Source organism: Acomys minous (assembly GCF_964271855.1).
Source record: "Acomys minous genome assembly, contig: scaffold_78, whole genome shotgun sequence".
Lineage (NCBI taxonomy): Eukaryota > Metazoa > Chordata > Mammalia > Rodentia > Muridae > Acomys > Acomys minous.
The window spans coordinates 2,047-24,984 of record NW_028182133.1 but is presented as its reverse complement, the minus strand read 5'-3'; the positions used below and the strand labels follow the sequence as shown (position 1 = coordinate 24,984).

At 44.4% G+C, this 22,938-nt stretch overlaps 1 long non-coding RNA gene and 1 pseudogene across 2 annotated transcripts; both read left to right on the top strand.

Moving 5' to 3' along the window:
- The first annotated feature begins 1,997 nt into the window (after nucleotides 1-1,997).
- Nucleotides 1,998-22,672, top strand: LOC311591813. Its single transcript, XR_014777233.1, has 3 exons — nucleotides 1,998-2,389; nucleotides 3,771-3,893; nucleotides 22,562-22,672. It is a non-coding gene; the product is annotated as an uncharacterized lncRNA (long non-coding RNA).
- Nucleotides 7,663-10,369, top strand: LOC311591815 (26S proteasome regulatory subunit 8-like; annotated as a pseudogene). Its single transcript has 2 exons — nucleotides 7,663-7,668; nucleotides 9,238-10,369. The product of its transcript is annotated as a 26S proteasome regulatory subunit 8-like (transcript).
- Nucleotides 22,673-22,938: the final 266 nt, after the last annotated feature.

Sequence of the window (22,938 nt, the reverse complement as noted above, 5' to 3'; positions counted from 1 at the left end):
AATATGACTAACGCAGCAACATTGGCAACGCAGAGAAGATGACCTCACATTAGCCCTGACACAGCTCCCCTCCCCTGTCGTGGGAGTGAGAGAGAATCAGAGGTGGGGGTGGGGTGGGGTGGAGTGGGTTGGTGGGTAGGGAGGGCGTGACTTTAGGAGCCAATTGGTATGACTGGAAAGTTCCAATTGTGGTGAGGAAAGGAGTCCTCCTCCTTTTTTTTTTTCTTAAACAAACCAAAAGACAAAAAGAAGAGGAAACAGCAAACAGATGGTGCCACCCAGTGACCGAAACGGGAGAAATCGGCAGAATCTCAAACAAACGAGAGAGAGAGAGAGAGAGAGAGAGAGAGAGAGAGAGAGAGAGAGAGAGAGAGAGAGGGAGGGAGGGAGGGAGGGAGGGAGGGAGGGAGGGAGGGAGGGAGAGAGGGAGAGAGAGAGAGAGGGAGAGAGAGAGAGAGAGAGAGAGAGAGAGAGAGAGAGAGAGAGAGAGAGAGAGAGAGAGAGAGAGAGAGAGAGAGAGAGAGAGAGAGAGAGGGCGCAGGGAGAGAAAGGGGGCGCAGGGAGAGAAAGGGGGCGCAGGGAGAGAGAGGCAGGGAGAGAGAGAAAGTAATGGTGTGAAGAGGCTGCCACCTAGTGGCATCATTCAGAAAACCCGGCAAAATCTCAGGGGGGTAGGGTTTGAGGGTTAGAGTTTGGGTTTTGGTTAAGGTTAAAGGGTTATGGTTATGGTTTGTGTTAGAGGGTTAGGGAAAGGTAGGTTTATGTCAAGTGTTAGGGTTAGACGGTTAGGTTAGGGTTAATGCTAGTGTTAGTTTAGGGTCTCAGTGTGGGCTGGGTCTTGAGTTAGGGTTAGTGTTAGGGTTTGGGATGTACACTTTTTGAAGCTCATAAAGATAGATATCGACACTGCCCAGGGCCGTGTACACTTAAAAGTAGTGTATAAACTTGTGTGTATGGGTGCAACTAAGCCGAAGGGTGCAGAAACTTGTTTGGGGTGTGTGTGTTTGCACTACGGAACTGCGGTGGCATTTTAGTAGAATCGCGCTATCTAGGGTAAAAATCAGAATGAATGTTTTCCAGAAACCTTTGTGGAAAATAGTCATTGTTTCCTGTGCTTGATAGAGTTGCTTTTCTGAAGGACTTTTACAGCTTTTGTATGCCTTTGGTCCCGTCACCTGGAGGTCTTACTGCAAACGGTACACAGTAAGAGCTCAAGTTGTAGGGGCGTGGTTTTCCTTCACAAAACAGGCAGATTAGACATCAGATTGTCTGAGCAACTCAGAGCACTGACATGGAACAGCGCAGAAAGCCCTCTTCCAGGGCATAGCTCATCATCAGGCAGAGTACAAACTACTGTGCTCATGTTCTCAGTAAAACAGGAATAGCGCACAGGCAAAGGCGAGACATCTGTGCCCAGGGACTCTGCTACTAGGTACGATTTGGCGCAGCTACTTACGAAGAGCCCAGCTATAACCCCAGCTATCTGGGGGAGCATTTTTGTGAGGGCCAGTAGAATCTGTTCAGAGAAGTGATGCCCAAAGGAGCTAAATAGTAAGGTTGGGGTGGCGGCCAAGGCCCGAGTACTGTGGTTTACACCTGGCTTAATGAGCGCATGCATTCTGGGTAATAAAGCCTATTCTGCCTGCACATGCTTATTCAGGAGCCTGTGTGGCTTGTAACATTCTGGACTTTGCGGTGTTTTAGTGCTCACAGATTCAAGGAGGCTTCTGCGTAGTTATCACCGGGCAGTGTGGCCTCCAGCATCTCGAGACCCTCAGGACTCCAAGGGGACTCTGGCCAGAGCCAGAAACGCAGACGGTCTCACGCCCTACGTTAGCCTCGGATCAATGTTTGTTCCCTCGGCCAGCGTCTTGTGATCGGGGGCAAGTTCTCGCTTGGGAGCAAGCGAGGTCCTGTTCTCTGCACTCTCCGGTTAATTATTATTATAACTAGCCTTCCTGCGACCTCAGGCAGCAGAGGGCTTTCACCTGCTCGGGATAACGTCTAACGGCCCCCAAAGACCGCTTAGCTTTCTGGGTATTGTAGTCCAAAGTCTCCAGAAGGCGGCGTTTGTGGACCCTAACCGTTCTGGGTTTTGTAGTCCAAACTTCCTGAAGTGGGCACCTGTGGAGCTTTTTAGGTTTTTGTGGTCCATTATTTCTCCACGGTCGTCATTACGGAGGATCCAGAGAGCGTTTAAGTCTCGGCAGATAGACGGAGCCGACAGAGCCGGCCTTCTGCGTGTTCACAGCCAAGTGCTCTCGGGAACGGCCAAGTCTGTACAGGGGGAGACACGAGAGGTGGCGGAAAGGGCCGAGATTGGTTGATGGCACCAAGCGCTGACGAAGACAAGCTTCCAGTCAGCTCCGTGCCACAGCAGCACAGGGAGGTAACTGCTTCAGTCTCCCATTCCTCCCAAATCAAGTGCGTGCTTAGCTGAGTCCTGAGACGTCTGGCAGGAGCCACAGTCTAAGTGGGAGAGGGTGCCCTCCTATGGAGAGGAGGAGGAGGGACTGTTTGTCTGGGATGAGCTTGGCTCCTGCTGGGCTCCTGGGAATCCGCCTTTTATGTCTCCCAGGTTCACTTGTTGCGTTTTTGCTTTTGTTTTTTTGTCAACTTGACAGATGCTAAAGTCATCTGAGAGAAGGGGACCTCAGTTGAGAAAATGCCTCCATAAGACTGAGCTGTTAATTCGTGATTGACGTGGGAGGGCCCAGCTCATTGTGGGTGGTTCCATTTCTGGGCTGGTGGTCCTGGGCTCTATAAGAAAGCAGCCTGGGGAACCAAGGCCTCTTCTGTGGCCTCTGCATCAGCCTCTCTGCCCAGCCTGCCTTGGACTAGGATGTAGAAGTGTAAGCCAAGTAAACCCTTACCTCCCCGTCTGGCTTTTGGTCATGGTGTTTCATCATAGCAGTAGTAGGCTAAGATGCAGACCCTGTCAATCAACAGACGCCTTGTCACATTTACTATTCATTAAGTATTGCCATATGTATTATGTTGTATTTTGTGGCTGCATCTCTCTGTGTAGCCCAAGCTGCCTTCCAGCTCACACAGATCCTCCTGCTTGGAGTTTCCCCAGTGCCGGGGTACAAGGCTCACGATACGATACTGAGTCTTGTTTTTGTTTGTTCCCTGGGGTTCTGTGTGGGGAGCCGTGCTAAATTCTGCCATGTCAGAAATCCCATTGCTTAACCTTCGAGTTGCTGACCTTTGCCTCAAGAGGTCTTATGTTCTAGGCTATCCTTGGACTATTTACCTTTGAAAGAAGTAGGAAAGTCCCAACTTGGAACCACCCAGAGGATCAAGGGAGTTCTTACAGGGAACTACTCAGAGAAATAGGAAGTTCTTACAGGGAGTTACCCAGAGAACTAGGAAGTTCTACAGGGAGAGATTCAGGCGATTGTATTCTTGCCTGGTACTAGCATGAGTGGGATTAGAATGGTTCCTATTGACCTTGCTCTCTATATATTCTTACTAGTCGGCATTAAAGTGAATCTTGATCAGAAATGTCCTGACTTGATTCGTTATTTCTCGTGTCTCTGTATCCTACTTTCAATCCCCACTCCTTCTTTCAGGGGAACCCTGATTCGATTTTTCCTGTGGGCTGGGACATGACAGTTCTGTTTTGTTTGAGGGGGCTGTTTGTTTTTATTTTTCAGTGTGGTGTGCATTTGTGGCATGTGCACATGTGTGTAGGTGAGGGTGTCCATAGCTGCCAGGGGATGACTTAGTGCATCTCCGCTATAACGGTCCCCTTTACTTGTTGCCAGGGTATCGCTCTGAATCGGAGATCCTGCTTGTCTCCATCCCAGGTGCTGGGGTTATGGGCATGCTTGCCAGGCCCTGCTTTTACATGGGCACTGCGGATTTGAACTCATGTCTTCCCTTTCACAGTGAGTAGGTTCTTACCCTCGGGCTCTCAGCTTTTGTTTGTTCGTTATGTCTTGCGTGTTAGTGTTTGTCCTTGCATGGGAGAAAGATCATCTGCTGACACAAGTCACATACTGGGGATCCTGGGTAGCGTGTCTGTCCAGATATGGTGGCCTAATACCAAGGATTGGAGATGGGTTAGAAGGCGGGGCGGGGGTGGGCGCTAGAGGGGTGGAGGAAGTTGGGTACCACAAACAGCTGAGAGGCCGGGAGGGAGCTGGGTCTGCCATGAGCTTCAGCTGAGTCCCTAGGGAGTAAGGCCTGAGAGCGAGGACAGGCCAGGCCCCTGCAAATTGTCTGCTCCGGGGGCTTGGCATGAGACTGGGCAGTTTGTAATGGAAGACTGGAAGGAAAGTGACAATCTTTTGCGAGAGAGAGGATCCGGGTTCGATTCCCAGTGCCCACATGATGGCTCACAAGTGTCTATTAATTCCAGTTTCAGGGATCTAATGTCTTCTGGTCCCTGTAGGCACTTTATTCACCCGGTACCCAGACATACATGCAGGGAAGACCCCAGTATGCATAATGATGATGAATAAATAAAATGCTAAAAGGATTAAGAAAATAAAAAAACCCGAACAATCAATTGTTCTTGTGGCTTAAACCAGTAATAGGAAGACTTGTGGATGAAGCATCTTCCTCATAGTCTTGGAAGAGTTGATTTATAAATAGGTTAATAGATTGTCAAAGGCATTTTTATCGTTCCCCACCCCCACCCCTAGCTCTTGCCTTCTCTCACTCTCTGTGTCATTCTTAATACTCATTGTAACCCTTGAGCATCCTTATCGATTTGATGTCAACACTCTAATTTTGACCAAAAGGAACCTCTTCAAATCAGCCACATTTTGGTTTTGGCTAGATTATGTTTGCCTATTACATTTCATTTCAAATCCAGGAAGATTTGACTTAGATTCACTCTTTTAAAATCACCTAGATATGTTTAATCGTGAATATTCACTACAAACTAAAGGAGTGGGTTTATTAGTGAGAATGTCAGTGGAAATACTATTCTCCAAATAGAACATATTGCATAAAGAACGTACATGGGTATTCTCCATTCTTATTACTTAGCTCTGCTGCTGGTTTGTTTTTTCCCCAAATGCATCTCCTACATAAATTAATATTTTACTCCATTGGAATAAATTATTGGTTTATTTAGTATGTTTAGGAAAGATAATATATTTAATATTTAATGATGTAACACTTCTCGTTAAAGTAGTTTTTTTTTAATTGGCTTTTTTCTTTTCTTTCTATTTATTTATTTATGCATTCGTTTACTTGAGTCAGGGTCTCATTGTGTAACTCCAGCTGGCCTGGAACTTGCTGTACAGACAAGGCTGGCCTCGAACCTTGATATTGGGGACAGTAGGCCGTATGGCCAATGTTCAGCCATCTTGTCAGAGCCTAGGTTTCCATCTCTCCAGCAGTCTGTCATTAACCAGAAACCAGCTGACCCTGTCGTGGTTCAGCACTTAGACTAAAGATAAGATTTAGATGGAGCCACCCTGTTGTAGTTTAGCAGTTAGATTAGATAAAGATAGCAAAATATTCGGTGTGGCAGAACATTGTGACCTGCTTGGAATTCCTCGCATCTTGAGATAGCCTGCAGTTGGGTTGCCATAGCAATATGCTTCCCTGCCCCCTGCCTTATAAAACCTTCTACCTGAAAAATAAAATTTGAGAGCTTGATCAAAGACTTGCTCTCCTTCTTCATGTCTTGTGTTCTGTCCCTATACGGAGAATTCTCCTCCCGAGCGTTTGTCGAGCCCCCGCTGGCCGGGCCACTTTGAGATTTACTTGCCTCTGCCTCTCAAGTGATGGGCTTAAAGACATGTGCTACCTTGGTAAACTAGGTCTTTTAAAGAATGCTTTTCGTCTAGTAAGAGATCATAGCCGTGGGTTTTTGATTAGCTTTATTTCTTTATATAACTTTTATGTGCTCGATATGACATTTTTTCAGTGCTCACTGTCTTATTCTTTCAAACTTCTGAGTCCAGATAGAGGCAAAAAAAAAAAAAAAAAGTCAAAATGCTATGGGAACTTTTGTGTGAAGGATCTGGTATTGCTCAGAAATGCTAAGTTACAGAATATCACCTGAGCATTTTCTTGGTGAGAGAGTAATTTAAAGTACATATAATGCCAGGTGATTTCTTTTATATACTGATCTTAAGCCATCACTTCTTTATAGTTCTTTGTTTTGAGACAGGGTTTCTCTGTGTAGCCTTGGCTGCCCTGGACTCACTTTGTAGACCAGGCTGGCCTTGAACTCACAGAGATCCGCCTGCCTCTGCCTCCTAGAGCGTTGGGATTACAGGTGTGCACCACCATGCCCGGCATTTCTTAATAGTTCTTTCACAATATTTTTCTGAATGTCACTCATTATTTCTCTTTGGAAAAAAAAACCCCTATATTTCCCAAACTGGGTTTTTCCCATCTCATAAATGAAAATGTGAAGTCTTTCAACTGATGTTATGTTGTTTAAGTCATGAAGCAAGATATAGATAAAATGTGCAGTTACCCTGAGAGTTAAGTCTAATTTCCTAACATAATCAAGCAGTCATTTGCTACAATAGTTGTGCAGGGATTGTGTGAGGATGGTATGTTGAAGTTATTTTTATAAAACAGTGTTTGTTTATTTCTTAACCCAGCTATTATACATATAATTGAGACTCTTATATTTGTTTATAAGGCTTTACAACACACTCTTGAACAGTTTAAGTCTTTTGTTTTTCCTGGTTTTTTTTTTGAGATAGGGTTTCTCTGTAATGGCCCTGGCTGTCCTGGAACTCTGTAGACCAGGCTGGCCTTGAACTCACAGAGGCCCATCTGCCTCTGCCTGCCTGTTCTTAACCCTCTATGTTATCTTGACTCTATCTTTGCCAAAATCCCCAAATTACTTCCTTTTTAGGTCTTTCTTTGTTCCAGCTGAATCTTCTTTATCTCTCCCACACCTCTGCCTGTGGCTGAGTCCCCTGCTTCCTCTTCTAACTCCTCCCCCTCCTCCTCCCCCTCCCCCTCCTCCTCCCCCTCCTCCTCCCCCTCCTCCTCCCCCTCCCCCTCCTCCTCTCCCTCCCCCTCCTCCTCCCCCTCCGGCTGGCAGGAAGTCCACCCCGGAAATCCACCCCTATTCTCTCTCCTGCTCACTGTTTATTGACTTATCAGGGGGGACAATTGGGGAGCAGAATTTACACAACATTTATCAGGAAATTCTCATAACAGGGCTTGCGACCAGATACGAAGGGTACAGAAATCAGCATTTGAATTACACAATAACCTAAGCCAACATTTTTATTTCAAATTTGAGCTTCCCACCCCCCCCCCGAACCAAGTCTATTATTACACTAGAAAAATCATTTGACTAATAAATTACTAAAAATTTGACAAGAAAAATGGAAATGTAAGGTGTATTCATTGTCAACTGAACACACACACACACACACACACACACACACACACACACACACACAGAGTGAGGTTTGCTACAGCATCTCTAACACTTCCTGTTTTGTATCTCCATTCATCTTTGGCAATAGCTCTAACCTTTAAGACTCGCTATGATCTTGTTGAGCTTAAACTACAACTCCGTCCAACTTGGCTTCCGTAGTATCTGGGATTACAGGTGTGCCCCCACCCTGCCTTGATTTTAAAATTGTACTATTTGAATTGTTTATATCGAACTAGAAGGAGAAGCATTTTCTTTTACTCAAAAACTCATCTTTTGCCAGGAGAGACATGAAGGTCGGCCAGCACTTCTCTTGAACATATTTTGCGTTTATACAGCACATCTGTACTTAACACTACATTGTTTGGCGTAAATGTAGAGAGAAAGGGTCGAAGGGGACCTAGAAATAGTTGCTTTTTTTCCCCCTTTCACTTAAAAAAATTACTTTATTATTTATACAGAGTTCTGCCTGCACGTGTGCCTTCCCGCCACAAGGAGGCGCTGGATCTCATTACAGATGGTCGAGAGCCACCATGTGTTTGCTGGGAATTGAATTCAGCACTTTTGGAAAAGCAGCTGATACTCTTAACCTCTGAGCCATCTCTCTAGCCCTCCCCTTCTGCTTTTAAAATGCAGTGATGCATGCTCACAAGTTCCTTACGGGAGAGGCCACAGGAGAAATATTCTCACCTGAGAGACACTGCTGTTTCTTTATCTCCGGAGTATCACCTCTCCAGCTCTACTCTCTTTATCCCTCAGGCTTTCTCAATCCACCCATTTCCTAAGGCTTTCCCACATGTACCTGTATCCTAAGACTTGTAAAAGATGCACTACATTCGTGATTTTAAGTGTTAGTTTTGCCTTCAAATAAATGATTAGTTTTTTTTTTTCAGTTTAAAAAAGCAGTGATTTTTTTTTTTTGCTTATTTGTTTTTGTTTTTTGAGACAGGGTCTCTCTGTGTTATTCTTGGCTGTCCTGGACTCACTTTGCAGACCAGACTGGCCTCGAGCTCACAGTGATCCACCTGCCTCTGCCTCCCGAGTGCTGGGATTAAAGGTGTGCGCCACCATGCCCAGCGAAGCAGTGATTCTTATAAAGGTTCTGTCTTGGACCTCCACTGTCTGCTAGGTTAGTGTCTGGAAGGCGTTAGAGAGCACAGTGTTAGTGGTTGTTTTAAAATGTGCTGCAGTTTCTCTCTTAACCTGGTTAGTATCCAAATAACTGGGATGGGACTTTATGTATTTATGTAACATGCATATGGCACAAGAACTGAGCAGCATTAATCTATTTTAACCCTAAGCTAATCTGGCTTCCTCTCAGTGTAAATGCCGGAGATACTTGCTTTTATGGCTTTCTCTGTCCCCAGTTGCTATCTTATGACATCTCCTCAGGGCTCAATCCCTACTTCCTCTCCCTCTCTTCTCCTCCCCTGGTTGGCAGGAAGTCCAGCCCTATTCTCTCCCTGTTCAGTCATTGGCTGTCAAGCCTCTTTATTGACATATCAAGGAACAATTGGGAAGCAAAAATTAACAGAGATTCTTGGAACAAGGATTGCAGCCAGATGTAGGGGTGCAGAAATCAGCATTTGAATCTTTACCCAGTGCACAATAACATTCTGCCTACAGCACAAAGCATTTTTGTAGTTGAAATAAGTGATTTAAGCGACTCTTCAGTTATGTCCACTGTTCTAGAATGTGCTCACTCACTTGCTCAATTTACATAGCCAGTTTGGGAGGGGAACAATGTTTTTTTGCTTCCCCCAAGAAATTCCTCAAGCTTTTCTTTCTTTCTATCTATCTTTCTTTCCTTCCTTCTTTCTTTCTCTTCTTCTTTTTAAAATCTCATCTGTATTTACTGTTTAAAGCGGAATAAAGTGTTGGTCAAGGTCCATCCTGAGGGCAAATTTGTTGTTGATGTGGATCAGAGCATCGGCATCAATGATGTGACACCCGATGGCCAGGTCACTCTAAGAAATGACAGCGATGCTCTGCATAAGATCCTACCAAGTAAGGTGGACCCTCCGGTGTCACTGGTGATGGTGGAAAAGGTGGAGGACTCAACTTATGAAATGATTGGTGGGCCGGACAAGAAGATCAAAGAAGTCATTGAGCTGCCCGTGAAGCCCCTTGAGCTCTTTGAAGCGCAGCCAAAGGGAGTGGCTTGCTGTGGATCCCCAGGTACTGGGAAGATATTGTTGGCCCGCGCTGGGGCTCATCGTATGGTCTATACCTTTATTCGTGTCTCTGGCTCTGAACTGGTATAGAAATCCATTGGGGAAGAGGCAGGAGTGGTGAGGGAGCTGTTCGTCATGGCAACAGAACATTCTCCATCGATCATCTTCATGGACGAGATTCACTCATCGGCTCTTCACGGCTGGAGGAAGGCTCTGGAGGGGACAGTGAAGTCCAGTGCACAGTGCTGGAACGGCTCAACCAGCTGCATGGCTTTGAGGCCACCAAGAATATGAAGGTTGTCATGGCAACTAATAGGATTGATATCCTGGACTCTGCCTTGCTTAGTCCTGGGAAGGCTGACAGAAAAATTGAATTCCCATCTCCCAGTGAGGAGGCCCGGCTGGACATTTTGAAAATCCACTCGGAAGAATGAACTTGCCCAGCAGGATCAATCTGAGAAAAATTGCTGAGTTGATGCCCGGAGCTTCAGGGGCTCAAGTGAAGGGTGTGTGCACAGGAAGCCGGCATGTATGCTCTGCGGGAGCGGTGTGTCCACATTACTCAGGAGGACATTGAGACGCCAGTAGTCAAGGCCGTGAAGAAGGATAGTGAGAAAAATATGTCCATGAAGAAGCTATGGAAGGGCTGCGCGGTGGTGGCGCACGCCTTTAATCCCACCACTTGGGAGGCAGAGGCAGGCGGATTGCTGTGAGTTCGAGGCCAACCTGGTTTACAAAGTGAGTCCAGGACAGTCAAGGCTACACAGAGAAACCCTGTCTCGAAAAAAGAAAACAAAACAACAACAACAACAAAAAGAATCTATGGAAGGGAGGGTATGTCCTTTGGGTGGAAATCTCAAATAAAAGGTCCGTGTGATAAACTTTCTCTGTCTCTGTCTGTCTCTGTCTCTGTCTCTATCTCTGTTTCTGTCTCTCTCTCTCTCTTTCTCCCTCTCTCTCTCTCAAAAAAAAAAAATGGATTTCTGGTTTGGTTTCCTCTAACTCTCCTTATCTTATCTGGAACTTAATTCATTCTCAGCCCAGGGAATAAGGTTTTGGGAAATTTAACTCAAAGAGAAGATTATTATATTTGTTTTTAAGATAAATATCCAAAGCTGGCTTTAAACTGCTAAGTGGCCAAGGATGGCCTTGAACTTCTGATCCTCATGTTGGGAGGTTGGGATTATAGGTGTGTGCTACCATGCCCAGTTTAACTGAACCCAGAGCTTCACGAATGGTAGGCAAGTTCCTTACCAATTGAGCTACATTTCTAGCCCAAACATAGGTATTTTTAAAAAGTTACTTGCGTGCACTTCATAATTTGCCATCACATTTTGCCTTCTCCTCTTTTCAAAAGCAATTTTACAAAGCTCTGCTTGTAGGGCTGGTGAGGTTGCTCAGTGGGTAGAGCGCTTGTGCACGAGCATGACGGTCTGAGTTTGAAGCCCCATCCCACAAGTGCACAAGAGAGAGCTCACCCTAGAGAGTTGTCATTTGACCTCCACAACGTGTGCTGTGGTGTGAGTGTGCCTCTAACACACACAGTCAGGCACTCACACACATGTGCTCACACACACACACACACACACATATACACTTACTCACACAACACATAGTCACACACAAACACACATACACACAAACACACACACACAGTAAATTGGGGGGGGTGGGTAAGCCCTTTTCATAACAGTGTTCTAAGACCCTTTCTGTGTTCTGAATTACATCTATTTAAAACATAAATTCTTATAATTGTCATTGCTTAGCAGATTAACATACTATAGTTCTATGTAAAATGTTGGTAATTTAAAAAGCAACATGCGCCAATGAGTCTAATAATGGAAAAATGTTCTGATTTTCTTGTAAGTGGAGAAGAGCCTATTAAAATTAATTCATTTGGGAAAAAGAGCATCATACTTACCAGGGCAATTTCAAGAAGAATGCACCAGGGCCCTGCTCAGATGCTGTTGTTATAGATTTAGCATCCTGAGCCACGGTGGCAATTTCAAAACTACCTAGATATTAGCCACAGCCAGTGCCAAACACATAACATTTATTGCCTTTTTTGTTTGGCTCTTTTAGCTCTTTCTCATACTCAAACCAGTAGGTCTCTAAAACTGGGATTTTAAAAAGTTTCTAAGTGGGAAATAGCCTTGTACTCACTAGCACAGGAAAAGAGGACTTCCTGAACAGAACTCTGTTGTTAGGACAGGCACTAAGATCAACACTTAATAACGGGACCTCATGGAACTGAGACGCTCTGCAAAGCAAAGGACGCTGTCATTTGGGAAAAAACCCTGCAGCCTACAGAAGGAGAAAAGATTTTTTTTTTAACCAACTGTGTACCCAACAGAGAAACAATATCCAAAATATATAAAGAACTCAAGAAACTAAGTATCAAAAAACCAAATAATCCAATTAAAAATGGATCTAAACAGAGAATTCTCAGTTGAGGAAACTCAAAAGACTGAGAAACACTTAAAGAAACGTTCAGCATCATTAGTCATCAGGGAAAGACAAGTTAAAGCTACTTTGGGATCCCATCTTACTTTTGTCAGAATGGGTACAATCAGTAACGCAACTGACAGCTCATGTTGGCAACGACGTAAGATAAGGGGACACCGACCCATTGCTGTTGGGAGTGCAAACTTGAATACACACTATGGAAATTAGTGTAGTGGTTTTTCAGAAAGATGAGAGTTGATTTACCTCCAAGGTCCAGCTATACCACTCTTGGGCACGTACCCAAAGGATGCTTTATCCTACCATGAGGACACTTGTTCAACCATGTTCACTGCTGCACTATTTATAAAAGCGAGAAACTGAAAACAATTTAGATGTGCCTCAGCAGAAGAATGAATAAAGCAAATGTGGTGCATTTACACACTGGAGTGCTGGGATCATAGGTGTGTACCTACGTGGCAAAGATGCAGTTTTGTTTTTCATACAGAGTCCGAGTACAGTTTAAGCTGGCCTCAAACTCTTAGTGATTCTTCTGCCTCAGCCTCCCAAGTACTGGGAACACCACCATGTCTGGTTCAAAGATAAATTTCTGAAAGCCATTATTTTTTTTTTAAAGATTTATTTATTATTATGTATATAGTGCTCTTCCCGCATGTACACCTGCAGGCCAGAAGAGGGCATTAGATCACATTAAACAGGGTTGTGAGCAACCATGTGGTTGCTGGGAATTGAACTCAGGACTTGTAGAAGAGCAGTCAGTGCTCTTAACCACTTAGCCATCTCTCCAGCCCTGAAAGCCGTTCTTATACTGAGATGATGGGCAAAAATCTCAGTGTGGTGAGGTGACTGCAACTCACATGAATCCCCAATAAATGTATCTTTGCTTTAAATGCTGTAGCCTCTCCCATGCCAGTCTCCTGCAAGGGTTATGCAATAGAGGAGGATTCAGAATAGAAAGGGGTCTTAAATGCCGGGCGTGGTGGTGCACGCCTTTAATCCTAGCACTCGGGAAGCAGAGGCAGGGGGATCGATGTGAGTTCACGGCTAGCCTGGTCTATAAAGTGAGTCCAGGACAGCCAAAGCTATACAGGAAACCCTGTCTCGAAAAACCAAAAACACCAAGAGAAAAAAAAAAAAGAAAAAAACTAAAGAGGTCTTAAGATAAAAAATAGGCAGGTGGTGGTGGTGCACGCCTTTAATCCCAGCTCTGGGAGACAGAGGTAGGTGGATCAACGTGAGTTCGAGGCCAGCCTGGTCTACAAAGCAAGTCTAGAACAGCCAAGGCTACACAGAGAAACCCTGTTTTGAAAAACCAAAAAAAAAAAAAAAGATTATATATATATATATATATAAATATATATATATATAATTTGCATTGTACAATTATTTTGTTAAATGAATATAGCCTTGAAAGGTCCTTGGGTAATTAAAAAAAACCCCAAATGTAAATTTCTAGGTACCACAATGACACAACATCCCTTTCTTTGCCCATCTAAAAATTATTTTTTACGGGGCTAATGCGATGGCTCAGCAGTTTAGAACTCTTGTTGTAACAGGTTTACTGACTTTTTTTCTGGGCATAAGATTAAGCAAAAGAGCTAAGTTGTCTCTTTTTTGGACATCTTTGGCATCCACATTTTGCAGGCGTTTCGCCTCTCGTTACTCCCTTGCGGTGATAACAGCAAGCTGCTGGATTGTGAGCTGCTCTGTGTTCACGACGGTAGAACGGGGCCAGCAGCGGGTGGGGGGCTTGATCCTTCCTATCAGAAGCTCGCAAAGGACCGGATCCTGCCAGCAGTCACCGGAGTGAGCACAGGCATGTGTCCCCTTCCATTCTCGTTTACGATCATGGCAGACCAAGTCGATAGCTTGATTGGAGCCCCGGGAGCTATGGAGCCAGAGGGTCCAGCTGCACCTGGATTCCCGATGTGCAAGAACAGTGAAGAAAAGCTGGCCTCTTGCCTCCGTGGGCTCTACCGACCTTGAATTGGAGATACTTTGGAAAAGAAGTCCAAAGAGCTCCAAAATGCAAAACCGGAGTTTGGCTCGCACTGAGCTCTCTGCAAGTAAATATGAGTGAAGTGATGTGCAGGGCGAGCCTGTGCAGCCTCCCACCCTTTCCCAGCTCAGTTTCTCCAGCTCTTCTTCTGGAGCACCTACCTGTATGGGGTCTTTTTATTTTTGTGTGTACTATGTAGTTTGTCCCATGAAGGCTGTATCTACACTCCTTTTTGTTATTATATAATAACCCCCTACACCCTACTGCATACTATTTGTTTTACAATATGCATTATAAGTCATCAGGAGGTGATTTCAAAAGATGAGAAGCTCCATGTAAGTCATATGAAATATATATGTTATATGCAAATATTTGTGCTATTTGTATGAGGAGCTCAAGCACCAGCAGTTCTCGGTATCCACAGGGTTTCTGGAGCCTATCTCCAGGGACCTGAGGGATGAGCGCTACTGTCATGCTCTCATGCTAAGTTTGGGATGAATTGTTTTCCTGAAGTTTGCGACTTTTAATTTAAACAAAGTTAGCAAGCGTTGTCTTGGTGTAGTCTAATACAGTACCACACTAATACAGTGTCACTGTTGACTTTCTTTTTACCCTTTATTAATTTTTTTGTTGGCCTATGAAATCATAGGCTCCATTGTGACATTTCCATACACATGTATGTGTCATTGTACTTTGCTCAGCTTCCCCTCCCTGCCCCACTCCCCCTAATATATCTCTATATTTATACCTATATATCTATATCAGCCTAAGAAAGAAAACAGGATGCTTTCTCTTCTTATTCTATTACTTTCTTTTATTTTTCACTCTCCTCCCCTATAGATTCCTCCTAACCTCCACACAGTCCCCCTTTACTTTCATGTTATATCTAGCATATATGCATATATACACATACACACATATATGTATTTAAATTTAGATTCTACAGATGAGAAAAAGCATGTAATTCTACTTGTCGGAGTCTGGCTTACTGTGCTTAACATAATAACTTCTATTTCATTCTCAGGAAAATGACATGATTTTATTCTTTTCAGCTGAATACAACTCCAGTATGTACATATGCCACAACCTTTGACCATTCATGATTGTCAGACATATATGTCGTGCCCTCCCACCGGCAGGAACGACGTGGTCACCAGGATTCTTCTCAATCACGCTTTAATCGGAGCACCCTTGAAGCTGAAGCGAAAGACCCCGAATGCCCGCGAGCACGCCGTTTAAATACAGTCCGTACGTGGCGTGTCAACGTCTCATAGGCTGTAGTTGAATGCCTCATTAGCATACCTGCAGTGGAGAGGGCCGCACCTGAGTGCTTCATTTGCATGCCCCTGTTCGGGAGGGGCGCGTTGAGAGGGCTTATGTCTGTGCATGCGCGGGAGCGGTAAAGGTTGCCGCCATTATTGGGTGCAGCCGCGCCTTACATCTCCCCCTTATTTATTTTATAAGAAATGAGTGAAGGGAAATCAGTCCGATCAAGGCTAGACCAATATTATGGCCCATCTGATCGAGGACCAAGGCAGGGGTAGCACACAATGCCATTCCGCGTGCAATGGGCAGAATCCCCACCGAGTGCAATGGCCATTGAGCACTGGAAGGGAATGCGCGCCTTCCGACGTGCGGTGGCAACAAGGCTCAGTCGGGTGCAAAGGTCATACAAGGGAAAGGTAGAGGGAGGCTCATTTTCTTAGGCTTGCTAGCCATACTTGAGGAGAGGCGCCTTGCTCAACCGCAAGTAATGCTTGGATCATAAGTGTCTTATCACGGGTGTGATTTCTCTTCATCCGACATAATACCCAGAGACAGAACACGAGGCCACAGATTGTGACAGCTCCAAAAATTCCCACCCCCACCCATTCCTTAAAGTAGGAAAACGCAGAATGCAGCCAAGAGGTGAATTCCCCAAGGGTCAAAGGTTTCAATCGAGTGCCATTCAGGTGAGCGATTCGGCTCAAGAGCTGTTGGGATAGCTCTTCAGCCTTCAGCGTCCAGTTTCCTGCAAGGTAATCTGATAGCAATTTACTTTGATTAAAAGAAGCATTAAAGTTGTATTGTACTGGCATGGGTATAGGCCAGGCTCTGGTAACTGCCCAAAGCTTTATGGCTTTGCTATTACTCAGGTTCATCAGGAACACCAGGAGGATCAGGGGACTGGTCTTCGATGTATTGCGACGTAGCATCTTGTTCCTCCTCTTTGATGATTCTTGTAAGTCTTTCTGGAACCCACACTGGATCACTTTGTTCCTGTGGAAAGATACAGACAGCTCCCCTGGATCTAGCTATGACTGGATCCTGGCCTTTCCATTGTTTTGTTAATACATCCTTCCATTTTACGGAAGGGAATTTGGTAAAGAAGGTATCACCATGATGTTCCGCTGCCATCCAGTCGGCAGAATCAAGCGTCAAAAAACTAATAGTAAATAGGGCTAGTGATAATTGATTCTTGAGGGTAAGCCCAGAACTTATTCCCCCTTTTTGTTTTTGTAACAATTCCTTTAGGGTCCGATTTGCTCGTTCTACAATGCCTTGCCCTTGAGGGTTGTATGGTAACCCAGTGACATGTTTGACTTGCATGGTATCACAGAATGATTGAAAACCTTTAGAGGTATAGGCAGGGCCATTGTTTGTTTTTAGTTCTTTGGGTTTGTCCCATGCCGCCCAAGCCTCCAGGCAATGAGTAATAGCGTGAGTCGTCTTTTCTCCAGTACAAAGGGATGCAAAGATTATCCCCGAGCAGGTATCAATGGACACATGCATATATTTAAGTTTCCCAAACTGTGGGACATGTGTTACGTCCATTTGCCAGAGGTCTCCAGGACGTAAACCACGGGGATTAATCCCTGTGTGAGGAGGGTGATGAAAAGACACACAGGCGGCACAGTTGGTGACTATATCCCTTGCCGTGGCACTGGAGATGTGAAATCTCTTTCTTAGGGTTGCTGTAGGTACATGGTATAGGGAGTGACATTCTTTGGCTGCCTTGACATTGTCTAGCACTACAAAGGCTATGGATCTGGTAGCAGCATCCACCAATCTATTGCCTTCGACCATAGGCCCAGGCAACATGGAGTGTGCTCTGATATGCTGTACAAAGAATGGGTGGCGTCGGGACCATATAATCTTTTGAAGGTCCCTTAGGAGGTGTGCTATTGGACTTCTGGGACAGATGTTTCCCGCCACTTCTAGCATGCGCACTGCATTAACTACATAGTGGGAGTCAGAAATCAAGTTAAATGGTTCAGTGAACCGTTGAAAAACAGCATAAACCGTTTGGCATTCCACCAATTGCGGGGTATTGGGAGTGAACTGAAGTGTGACTGGTTCTTGTCCTGATACCATATAGGCCCCCAATCCTGTCTTAGACCCATCTGTAAAGATGTCAATAGCATTCGGAATAGGCGAATTAGCCGTCATCCGGGGAAAAATGACAGGATGAGTAGACACAAAATGCAGCAATGGGTCCTTGGGGAGATGGTTGTCAATCTTACCAGGGAAGATTGTTCTCAAAATCGCCCAATCATCAATGGTGGCTAACAACACTTGCAGTTGCTGAGCATTGTAGGGAGTAATAATGACATCAGGGTATTCCCCAAAGTGGGTTAAACAAGACTTAATGCCTTGCTGAGCTAATACTGGCCACCTCTAGGGGATTTCTGTTTACTAATGAACTGAGGATTATATGGAGGGGGTGCCGACGGGGTTATTCCGTATGGCCCATATCTTTTCTGCTCAAAGTGAGCAGCTGCTTCCTCCAAATCTTGTTCTCCTTCAGAACTTAGTTCTTCCTCTCCACTATGATTCTCGGACTCTGATTCACTAGAACTACTAATATGCAGATCAGCGAACTCATCGAGTACCGGGTATAGCTTATTGTTAGTTTTCTTCTCCTCCTGTTTTTCTTTTTCTTTTGTCTGAGCTGCTCTTTTATTATATTTATCCTTTTTCTTGCTATTTTTCTCCCTTTTCTTGTTTATTCCTTCTGTTTCAACCCTGCGGCCAGAAGGGGGTCTATGCCAAATGGGGGCATGCCCTTAAAAGGGAGACTTACCGGTACTGCCGCTCCGTGTGATGAGTTCTGAATCCTCCTGGGGGTCTCTTGATCCCGAGGGTCCTCGCAAGTGTCTAGTGGTCCGAGTGCTGTTTTCAAATTCCCGGGTTTAGGCACCACTTGTCGCGCCCTCCCGCCGGCAGGAACAACGCAGACACCAGGATCCTTCTCAATCGCGCTTTATTGGGAGCGCCCTTGAAGCTGAAGCGAAAGACCCCGAATGCCCGCGAGCACGCCGTTTAAATATGTGGCGTGTCAAAGTCTCATAGGCTGTAGTTGGATGCCTCATTAGCATACCCACAGTGGAGAGGGCCGCACTTTTTTTCTGCTTTTTTTCAAGACAGGGTTTCCCTGTGTAGCCCTGGCTGTCTCGGAGCTCATTCTGTAGACTAGGCTGTCTTCAAACTCACAGAGATCTGCCTGCCTCTGCCTCTTGAATGTGGGCATTAAAGGTGTCTTACACCATCTCTTTGCTTTTTTAAAAAATTATTTTCTTATAAATGTAATGTCTAAATTATAGTTGCTAGCTGTATTAATGAAAACTTGGAACTTCTATTTTTGCAAGAGGTATGGGGTCTCAAGAAAGTGTAGTTGGTGCTGAGGGGGGATGCCTGGTATGTGCCTATTAACATATGACACCCTCAGCCTCTACCCAAAGCTCTCCAAGGGATCTCTGGGGTGTTTCCCCCATATGCTGTTCTCCCCTAATTCAGAGACTCTAGGGCCCAGCAGTCAGCTCTCAGTAAACTCTCTCTCCCTGGGCGGCTCTTAAGTAGCCTCTCTTTCCTGTCCTGCTCTTGTGAGAGTTGGGTGTATTCTATCTCTGGCTAATTCTGTCTGTTCTTTTCTCCGATTCATCACTTTGTCAGCCCCTCATTAAACTTTGAAACATGGCTGCTTCCTTCTATAAACTAACCTCACCTTCATTGTGTGGGACTAAAGACGTGTACTAAGGCAGTGTCTGTATTACAGCCAGATCATACTGTAATCCAGAGTGTGTCAGAACTCCAGTAAGATCATACAGTCCTAGAAGGTCTTTGGATGTGATCTCTTGCCAGAGAAGCCATGTTGCTGGAATAAAATTCCTCTAAGAAAACATATTCTGGTCCCAGGTACACTTAATGAGAGCTTTTTGTATTGTTTTTTGTTTTTATTTTTGTTTTTTTTTTGAGACAGGGCTTCTTTGTGTAGCCTTGGCTGCCCTAGATTCACTTTGTAGACCAGGCTGGCCTCGAACTCACAGCAATCTGCCTGCCTCTGCCTCCTGAGTGCTGGGGTTAAAGGCATGAGCCACCACATCCAGCTATGAGAGCTTTTTTTGAAATCACATGCACAATTATCCCTTATTTAGATAGTAAGTTATTCAGAATTTTGTTTTTGATAGAGTAAATGCATACAAAGATTTGATAATGAGCACTCGGGAGGCAGAGACGGGAGGAGCACTGTGAGTTCGAGGCCAGCCTGGTCTACAAAGTGAGTCCAGGACAGCCAAGGCTACACAGAGAAACCCTGTCTCGAAAACCAAAAAAAAAAAAAAAAAAAAAAAAAAAAAAAAAAAAAAAAGATTTGATGATGAAAGTTTAAGCTCCAATATGAAGGTCCACATTGCTATTACATTATTGCTATTAAAACTATTCATTTTGATACATAGACTTTGGATCTGGTTAATTTTGGTGTGTGATTTTTTTTTCTATTTTTAGGATTTTTAAAAATAATCAAGTTTATAAAAAACAAACAACAAAACAAGAGCTTTTTGGCTGCAAGTGAATGAACTGAATGTAATTGGGTGGCCTAGGAGTGAATCTTTAGACTTACTCAGATGAATTCAAGATTCAAAAAATGCAAGAATAGTGGAGGCCTCACTGCCCCCTCTCATTTTAGCAATGAAGTCTAATGGACGATTATAATTTACCCACTGGGCCATTTGCTGTGGCTTGGGGTGGACAGCTTCATTCGTTTGCCTGTGGGGAGAGATGAGGCAATTGGAAGAAGAGCTGCTGTGAGCAGATGTGACAGGAAGACAACAAAAGCCGTAGGGCTCCACGGTGGGAGGGCAGGCAGTCATGTCTGGTAGGTGAGGACGACTCCGCCTTGAAAATATGGAAATGCACTTGTGTTCACTGAACATTGCTTTTAAAAACCAAAATGCTAGGGTAAATGAGTGCTCAGATACTTATGAAGCTGACAACTGGGAGATTAGCTGTTGCGATGTGAGAATTCGCTTTAATAAAAAAAGAAATAGTTTGTCATATTAAGACTATGCATATTGAAAACATATGTATCTCCATAGAAAACATGTCACATCTGACTGAAGGCAATCGAAGTGATATGATATTTCTCCAGACATAAAAGCCAATGTTATTTTATACTGAAATCACATCTACAATTGCTCATTATTTAGATGGTGACAACTTGTTCAGAGTTTGCTCAAAGAGCAATTAACAAGTTGGCTATATAGCTACCTCTCAACCTATTTTACATATTGTGAATAAAATTAAAGAGAAAAAAGTGAATCAAACATAAAGCTCTTTGGTTTTCTGTTATATTAGACAGTCTCTTTCTCTATATGTACACACCCACACACCCACACACCTCCACACCCAATATTATTATTTATTGGTGTTATTTATCCAGATGTATAGAGAAATTTTAACTCAGAAACATGGTTGCTCTGTCAAGGGATCACGTCCAAAGACCTTCTAGGACTATGTGATCTGACTGCAGTACACATGCACTCTGGCTGGAATACAGGCACTCCCTTAGTGCACACCTCTGATCCCAAACAATGAAGGTTAGGCTTGTTTATAGAATAAAAAATCAGCCATGTTTGAAAGTCTAACTGAGGGGCAGACAAAGGGATGAATCAAAGAAAGATTTGACAGAATGAGTCAGAGATACAATGTGTCCCACTCTCATGAGAATAAGACAGTAAAGGGGCACTGCTGAAGAACAGTGCAGGAAGAGAGGAGCGTTTTCATCTTCTTTCTTTCCTTCTTTCTTTCTTTCTTTCTTTCTTTCTTTCTTTCTTTCCTTCTTTCCTTTTAAACCAAGAGTTGATTGCTGGGACAGTGTTACAGAGACAGGTTGCAGAGTGAACAAGCTAGGTACATGTGATGACAGAGGAGCCAGAGAATTAGAAGGAGCCAGAACATTAGAACACATTGCCAGAGTTAGTTTGAGGCCAGGTAGAGCAATCCATACAGAGAAGCCAACAGAAACCAGTTTGAGTTAGTCACGTTGGAGAAGAGTTTAGGCCAGAAGGTCTGAGTTGAACCAGCCAGCCAGAGTTCAGAAAGAACTGGAAAGGGTGAGTTTGTTCAGCAATAAGTCTTGGAGGCTGAAAACATTCTACCCCTAGGTTAGCAGATGGAGGCTGGAAGGTCCAACCTTGCAGAAGGTTAGGTTGTATGCAGGCTAGAAGCTTCCAGGCCTAGGCCTAGGGATAGATAGATAGAGACGCTCTGGGCTCAGCCCAAGCCACGCATTAGTAAAGTTTGGGCAAGGCTCTCATCTCATCCCATCATCCGAGGAAATAAAAACAACATTTACATCTGGAGCCGCATACTTGATTCTATTTCAGATGATATCATATGTTTCTAATTTATATACTGTAGGATTTTGTTCATGTAAGATATATTTACATTAAGAAAATATGCTGGATTTTACTATTCAGCCCAGGCTGGCCTTGAACTCGTGATCCTCCTGCCTCCTGGCCCATTTCCCTTATGGGCCTTACATTTGAAAAATTGTGACATTTAGACTCTGTGTTAGATGTGTTGCTTTTTTTTGGAGAATCAGTGTTTCTCATCAGTGTCATTAGTTGCAGGTAGAGAAACCATATTTGAGCTGTTGCCACCAACGCAACAGCAAAGCTGTTAGCGTGTATCAGACTGTCATCCTGAGGTCCTAAGGCGTTGTGAGGAAACCTGGAGTGTCTTCCTCCGCCTCGCTGTTCTCCCAAAGGACATAATTTCATTTCTCTTAATTGTGTAGAGGATATTGGGTGACAAAATTTTTTTTCATGAAGTATATACAACTATATTAGTGGTCCTGTTGTTGCTGTAACAAATTGCTAGTTGCATGTGGTTTAAAAAATATTTTCTCCACTTCTCTCTGGTGGGACTGCCTTGCCCAGTCTCAGTGGAAGAGGATGGGCTCAGTTCTGATGTGACTTGATGTGCCAGGGTGGGTTGGTGGTGGCGGGGCTCCCCTTCTCTAGGACTTGGAGGAGAGGAGGGAGGGGGCTACACTTGGGATACAAAGTGAATAAAAAATATTGTTTCTTTCTTAGTTTTATCAATTAGAACTTGGAAGTCAGCATCATTGGATATGGTAGTTGGTATGAAATTTGCCCTGTAGGCTCACAGGGACTGGCACTATTGAGAGCTGTGGTCTTGTTGGAGTAAGTGTGGCATTTTGGGAAGAAGTGTGTCTCTGGGGGTAGTCTCTGAGGTCTCAGAAACTCAAGACAGGCCTATTTTGTCTTATAGTCTCTTCCTGCTGCCTGCGAATCCAGATGTAGAAGTTTCAGTTCCTCTCTAGCACCATGTCTGCCTGCGCGCTGCTGTGCTTCCCGCCACGGTGATAGTGGACCAATCCTCTGAAACTGTAAGTCAGCCTCAATGAAATGTTTTCTTTTTATACAAGTTGCTGTGGTGTCTCTTCACAGCAATAAAACCTTGACTAAGAAGGCAAAAGTGAAGTTGGTCATGCAGGGTCCTTGTAAAGATGACAGAGGTGTGAGGGTTCTGTGAGAGGCTGCCTCTGGCTTTATAGCTCCTTTCTCACATTTTAGAGCTCATTATTTTACCTCTGCTTCTCCTACCCAGTCCCTACATCTGGCTTTCATATCTTCTGACTTAAACTC